We start from the raw sequence: 8,060 nt of genomic DNA, 5'->3' as shown, positions 1-8,060 counted from the left end.
GGAAATGAATAAATTGACTATTGAAATAGCTCTCTAGAATGAAAGTGATTACTTGTGTAATAACTTCATTTTGAATGGGTGGCCTGATTGTCTCTGTGATAACTACATCTCATACAAGTTTGCCAAATTAATTTGGTATGCACTTGAGATAAATATATGATACTGAGGAAGATGAGACTAAAAAGTATGTTGTTAGCCGCTACCTCAAGTATTAGATGACTGATGATAAATCAGTAGAGTCTCAGTCTAATGAGATACACAGAATTGCTCATGAAATCATTTTTGATGGTATGTCCTTAGAGAGTTAAACTCATAGAGCCTATGAATGTGTATTCAATGGGTATGTTGTAAAAAGCAAGATGCACATGTTTTATGAACTTATCACGAAAATAATCATTGAGTCTAATGATGATGATTTCAACGAAAAAGAATTTCTCTTTTAAATTGAGGAACAGCGGGGGCACATCAACTAGTCATATACATGTGATTAGAGATAATAATAAAAATGAAAGGTTTGAAATAGAACATAGAAGAAATAAGAGAGTAACAACTATTAGAGAGTATAGATCTGATTATATTGTCTATATATTTGAGGAGAATCAATCAACTTTCCAAGAAGTTTTGAATTCTTTGGATGCTAATTTGTGGCAAGAAGCCATAAATAATTAGATGGACTATCTAGAGTCTAACAAGAAACAAACTATTTTAGCTTAATCAACTATAAAAGTTGAGATGATAGCACTAGCAACAGCTAGTGAAGAAGCAAGTTGGCTGAGAAGCTTGCTTACAGACATTCCCCTATGGGAAAAACTAATAACAGTTATGTTGATCCATTGTGATAGTACCACAGTTATTTCAAAAATTGAGAACCGCTTTTATAACGGTAAGAAACGACAAATTCGTTATAAACATAACACCATTAGAGAGTTACTCTCTACAAGAGCTGTTAGAGTGGATCATGTACGCACTAAGAATAACTTAGCAGATCCTTTGATGAAAACGGCTAGCTAGAGAGAAAGACCATAATACTACTAAGAGTATGAGACTATTTCCCTTAGAACGATGATCACTCATGATGGTAACCCAACCTAACTGACTGGAGATCCCAGGAAATAGGTTCAATGAGTAATAGCAAGTTGTGAAGTGATATGAGAATGAACATACTACAATGACTCTGATTGGTCCACTTGCCCTGATACTAGAAAGTCCATCTCTAGATTTTGCATGTTTTTAGGTGATTCCTTGGTTTCTTGGAAATCAAAGAAACAGAACACAGTCTCTAGATCATCATCTGAGGCTGAATATCGTGCTTTAGCTATTGCTTCATGTGAAGTTCAATAGCTAACCTATCTTTTGGAAGATTTATGTGTTCCTTTTAAAACACAATGTTCAAGTCGAATGACACCTTTGTTTATGCACAATCATATTGAGACCACATAAATTCTCGGAAATTATTTTTTAATTTCAAGTGGGGATTGTTGGAACTTGGATTGTTGAATGTCATTAGTGAGAAATTTTGGGTGTAAAATCTAAAAAACTCACAAATCCCACATATAAGTTCTGAAAAAACAACTCCCAAGTCCCACATTGGTGAGATGAGGAACTTAGAAAAAATCTCATGTTATAAATAGAGGTCTTCTCCATTCTTTATAAATGACCCCAAGTTGAATGCGCATTCCTTCAACTTTTTCTTTCTCTCTCTTTATTTTTCACCGACGCATTTCTGTTAAACTTCCTCCTCTTTCTTTTTGTGATACTTAGAATTGAGACAATTAGCCAAAATGTGGGAATTTCGAGAACTGACAGTGATAATCAGTATTGATGAAAAAGAATGGCACATGTAGCCATATTATGGGCGTTTTGAGAACTGATATTGATAGTCAGATTGTGGGAAAATAATTGGCACGGGTAGCCATATTCTGAGAATTTCGAGAATTGGTATTGTTAGTCATATTATGGGAATTTTGAGAATTGACACTGGTAGCCATATTATGGTGGGTGTATTCGTGATTGGTTCTTATGGTGCAGTAAGAATTCGATAGCAAAGATCTGGATTGTTTTATCCTGAGGATGTCGTGATTGATAGTATGTTTGTACATTTTGGGCAATGTCACCAAACGTCTTGAAGAGAGCGGTCTGGTCGTGACTCAACCAATAAATATTGTTTCGTGGCATTTATAATTATTGCATCCAAGTTTACCTCAAAATCTAAGTAGTTTTTTTTTGCTACATCGAAAGAAAAAACAACAAAACTAAAGCATAGGGAAAGATCCATTTCAGATCATCTAAGTGGTTGGGGTAATGTTGCCAAAATTACTATTAGTATCTATTATTAAATTATAATTCTCTATCTCTATAGTTTAAAGAAATAGTCATAATACTTCTAATTTTTGTTAGTTTTCAATGGAAAAACATGAAACGAAATAAACACATTTATCTTCCATAAAATAATTGAGTCATAATTTTTAACTTTGAATTTTGTTAGTGTTCAATCTCTAACCTAATAAGTTCTTATCTGAAATTGAATAATAATACTTGATATTTCTATTAGTTCTTATTATAACAATTTTAACCGACTTACACGGACAAATAAAATAGTTAAATTTATTTATTTTAAAAAATATTACAAAATTAATATTTTCTTGTTTAATATTACTCTGTATAAGGAAACAAAATTTTAATTTAATCTTATTATAGTTAAATTTATAAAAAATACTACAACATTAATATTTTCTTATTTAATATTACTCTTTCCAAAAAAATTAATCTTATTATATTTGAACACATAATTTAATCTTATTTAATATTGGTATGAGTGTCACAAGTTTTTCAGAATCCTAATGTTTTAAACAACATTCAATAAGAGAAAATATGAAGAAAAAACTTAAACGCTCCCGACAACTTAAAAAACTCCAAAATAAGAGTGTACTAATATTTTTCATAATACAATGTCACTAATATTGCAATTTAAAAATAACATTAATACACTTCACTTTCTCCCTATAATTTGTCTCTTTCGATTATTATTTTTATTTATGTGTTCACATGGAAATTCAAGAAAAATTAATATAATTTTTTTTCAATTATGTCTTTAACACTAATAACTACTCTTATTTTTTGGTACTATTAAGAATGTCCTCTCACCTTTTTCGTTAATGAACTAATCTCTTTCGGGGTTCATGACTGTCTCTCCCAATAAATATTGCTCACATGAATCAAATCACCGATCTTAGGAATTTAGTGTGGCTTTACCCCACTAGATTAACACCTTCTTCATAATAAGAGAGATTGTTTATGGGGTATATTATTGATATTTAATTGAAATATATATAAAGAGTAAATAAACATGATTTTTTATGTAAGTTAACTATATTAATTAGAGTTTAACATCTATATCTTGTGAGTCTACAATTTTTATACGATGAATACATCATTCATGTATATTACTTTTATTTTTGAGTAAACAGTTAAATAACAAAATGTTAGATCCTATGTTAATAATATTTTTTGGGTTCGGTTCCTGGGAGCGACACTTGTTGAGAGATGCAGTCAAGAGATTAATTCTTTACTCAAAAAAGTACAAAATACTCTTAATAATATAAAAAAAATATGTTAATAATTTAAAAACCTTACATAGTTGTGTGTATATTAATATGTATTAATCAACTATATTCATCGTATACCGATATTAGGACAGAAGGGAATACTGTAAATTTATAATAATAGGAATTAACATTAATTATTTAAATTTCATACTAGTAATATAATTTCAATAATAATTTAACATTTGAAAACAATCATCAATATATTTTCCAAAAAATTTCAACCATGTGCATCAACTTTACCATAAACATTTATGTAACCCAAATCTTCCAGAAAATCAAAGGAGATGATGATGAATTTCTTTATGGGTGTTATATCTCATTCAACAATGGTGATTCTCATCAATTGAATATTTAATCAAGTTTAATTTGATACTTGAGAACCTATGATGAGGATTACATGTCCCAAAAAATTCATGTCTCAATATCTCAAGCTAATCACATTATATTACAACAAGTAAAAAAAAAAATTTCTGCTTTTATGATTTTTTTTCTTGTTAATAACTAGTTGGCACTTCTTCATAGGATTGATACATGATGAGACACCAAATCTTGGGACAAATGATCTTCATTTGTTAATCTATTAGCATTTAAACCATTAGACCAACATCTTATTTGTCAAACAATCATACTAAACCATTATGCACTGTGAATATAAAAATTTATACATAATCAACATATCTTCTACTATTCATTTATATTATTATTATTTTTTTGAAAAATCAGTAATTATTAAATTTGAATGACAAATGACCCACACACCATATATACAATTTTTACATAATCAATGACTACATTTTTTTTCATGATCTTACAATTAGATGGGTTGAGGCCTGAGGGGACAATAAGAATTGAGAAAAAAACTAAGAGAGGGTATAGTAAGAAGAGAGAGAAAAAACTAAGAGATAGACAAAAACTAAATGTAAAGAATATAAAATTAAGAGAAAATCTATACTAATGTCATACTTTCACTGATTATATTATATAAGTTATCTCCTGGTATTAGGATATATTAGATACTTTATTCTCTTTGTAAATAAGCACCACAAACTATTTTTTCATCAAATTATTCCGTAAACTTTATCTACTAGTAAAATTGGTTTCGTATAAAGATAATGTTAAATTAACAGCAAAGAAAATTTTAATCAATGCACTTTTTTAATTTCGATTGTTAATTTTATTTTAATTTTTTATATTTAATAGTATTATTGTACCAATTTTGTTATTGTTTATGTATAATTTAATAATATATTTCTACAGGGACAACTACACTAAATTAAAGTTTAATGAATAATCAGACGAAAAAATAATTCATTTGCATATTTGCAAAAAATATATAATTTAGGGTCTTTATGTACTTTTACCTAAGATTAATTATTTTATCTAAGAGATTCATGCTCCATGACTGTGATATGAGTAAAGGTGTTATATTAAAATCAAATTCTTTTTCATATAAAAAAGATAACCAAATCAAATTTCTTTTAATCCAATCCTTTGTTCTTCCTTGTCTTCTGCTTTTAAAGTGTTCCTCCTCCTTTTAAACGTTTTGATGTAAAAATGAACAATTTTCAAGTCAAGTCAATCCTGATTAAACTTATAAATTTGTTGGTGCAAACATTTAGGTGACCCCTAATAATATATCATCACAAGAATAAGCTTTTAGTGCAACTGATTCATAGTCAACCCAAAAAAAATCCAGTCACAAGATATTCATAACTAATAATTATTCCAAATTTATTAATAAAAAGTAGTCGACAACATATTTAAAAATAATATATATGTTTACACGACAAATAAATAAAACTCAATAAAAACTGAAATAATAAATAATAATAAATCTACAATCAACGATAACTTAAATGAAAGAAAAAACAAATTGTGTAAGAAAAAACACCCAAAATTGCACTGAATAATTCAACATCACTATAACTTGGTAGTAAAGAAAAGAAATATATAAAGGCATAAATCACATTGTATTCTGTTTATAATGGGAATCAGTACATTCACGAGTTGCCATATATTTCATTGAAGCATTTTTCTAACTATCTGATAATTCAGCTTACTGAATTATTCTTTGCATCTCGTGCAATCTTTGTAAATTCCATGTGATTTGTATTCTGTGATATAATTCAATGAGATGATAGATTTCAACCTTCCATCATATGATCATACATCTTTGTCATTCTGAAGTTGTCCCAGTTGCCCGAATTTTCGGATAACCCTTTGTGAGATTGATTCATTCACATGAATAATAATTCCATATTGAACATGGCAACCATAATGCACCTCTCAGTGCTTCAATCAGATATCAATAGGCCTAGAGAGTACATCAAATAACTATCTATAAGGTTAATTTTCGCCATATCTCCACTCTTACCAATAATCCCCACAAGAACAAGTACCCTCGTTAAACTGATGAAAGCAGTGAGAATCCCTTAGGATAATCAACCGTCCAACAATCTTGGATATGTATTTGATGGCATTATGATAGTCTGCACATATGCGCAAGTTTTTTATGAAGCGTATTGGCCTAGCGGCCGGTATAGTCAGAATACCAAATGCGATAGCTAATTTCTCACTGTGATACTTGAGCATATGTTCCTTCTCTTCCTCTTCCACATCATGCAAAACCAGTTTTGTCGAAGAAACATACCCCTAAAGTTTCATTTTTAGATCTAACTCTTCTAAGAAAGCATATATTCTAGCTTTGTCAGGGGGGAAACAATAAATACCATGGTAATCTCATCAGGTCTAAGACCTGCCATCTTCATTGACTCGAATACTGTTAAAGCCTGTTTGCAAAATCCATGCCTAGCATAACCAGCTAACATTGTGTTCCAAGAGACAATATCTTTCACTTATAGTCCTTCAAAGACATCATAAGCTTCACCTATACTGCCACATTTAAAGTACATTCCTAGAAGTGCATTCCCCACTAAACAGCCAATCTCATATCTTGTCTTCACTGCTTGCCCATGAACTTGTTTCCCTAACTCCAAAGCAGCAGCACATGTGCTCAAACCACAACTAAATGTAGCCCTGTTCAAACTTTCTCCATCTCGTTTCATCTCTACAAACATGTTCAAAGCCTCTTCATAGTGCCTATTATGAGCATAACCAGCTTTGGTAGCCGCCCAAGATACAGAATCGCATTAAGGCATCATATCAAACAACTTCCAAGCTTGATCTATACCACCATTCTGGCAATAGCCAGTAACCATGGTATTCCATGAACTTATACTCCGAAAAGGCATTGCCTCAAACAATTCCTCGTCAAGTCCATTTGCTTGCATTGCACATAACCTGCAATCATTGAATTGTGCGAAACCACATTTTTTTCAGGCATTTCATCAAAAAATCTTTTGGCTTCTTCCAACATCCCATTATGCACATATCTAGACAACATCGATGTCCATGTGAAGACATCTCGTGAAGGAGATTCCGCAAACAGTTTCCTAGCTTCCGACAAATCCCCATCCTGTGCATAACCTGAAATCATAGTATTCCACGAAATATCATCCCGAATAGGAATTTGGTCAAAAAGCCTCCTTGCATCACCCAATCTCTCCTGATTCACAAACCCACCCATCAAACAATTCCAAGAAATCAAATCCCAATCCAATTTTGACTCAAACAACTGACGACCCTCTTCAATCCTCCCATTCTGTACATAAGCAGCAAGCAACCCATTCCATGAAATTGAATTCTTCTCCAGCATGCTATCAAAAACCTCTCTCGCCTCATCAACATACCCATTCTGCACATACCCAGACAACATTGCATTCCACGAAACAACATCCCTTTCAGGCATTAAATCAAACAGCTTCCGCGCATCACCAAGTCTCCGATTCCTAACATACCCAGTAAGCATAACATTCCAGGAAAACAAATCCCTTTACTTGAGCATTATTCTTAATAAAAACAATCATTCTTTCAACACATTGGTGATTCTTCCAAACTCCACATCCGACTTTCACGTTTTCTACCTTATACCTAAGCTAAGAGTTAATGGTATTCACTCTTAGATAGTTTTCGGTTATGGTAATTAGAATTAGTTTTACTTTAAATAGTAGCTTGAGTTTCAAGCAACTACCAATTTTCCTTTGTATAAATTCTTTGGACTTTGCCTTTGTGCATAATTCAATTCCAATAAAGAAAGTTCAATATTTTCTTCTCTTTTTGCTCTTCAATTCCCTTCTTTTCTTTCTTGCATGGTTGCTAAGAAACTAAGAGAATATAGAGAGCATCACCAATAAACGGATAAATCAATTTCTAAAGAATTCTTCTTGTTTAAGTAGATGTCTAAAGTTAAAATTCCTGTAGTTTGGTTTGAGTAGGATTGCTTCTAGTTAGCGGAAAGTACATGTGTTTTAATGCAAAAACAAATATAGAGCATCACTGAGTAAACCACAATGGTGGTACTTAATGGTTGCTTTTATAACTCCTCACATTTAAAGG

The 8,060-nt window shown here is 31.1% G+C and overlaps 1 pseudogene; it reads right to left on the bottom strand.

The window, feature by feature from the left end:
* Nucleotides 1-5,975: 5,975 nt before the first annotated feature.
* On the bottom strand, nucleotides 5,976-7,495 carry LOC109339962 (annotated as a pseudogene).
* Nucleotides 7,496-8,060: the final 565 nt, after the last annotated feature.

The sequence above is a fragment of the Lupinus angustifolius genome, unplaced genomic scaffold, assembly GCF_001865875.1.
Source record: "Lupinus angustifolius cultivar Tanjil unplaced genomic scaffold, LupAngTanjil_v1.0 Scaffold_122_23, whole genome shotgun sequence".
Classification (NCBI taxonomy): Eukaryota; Viridiplantae; Streptophyta; class Magnoliopsida; order Fabales; family Fabaceae; genus Lupinus; species Lupinus angustifolius.
The sequence above is the reverse complement of the archived record's forward strand: the minus strand, read 5'-3'. Positions and strand labels throughout refer to the sequence as shown.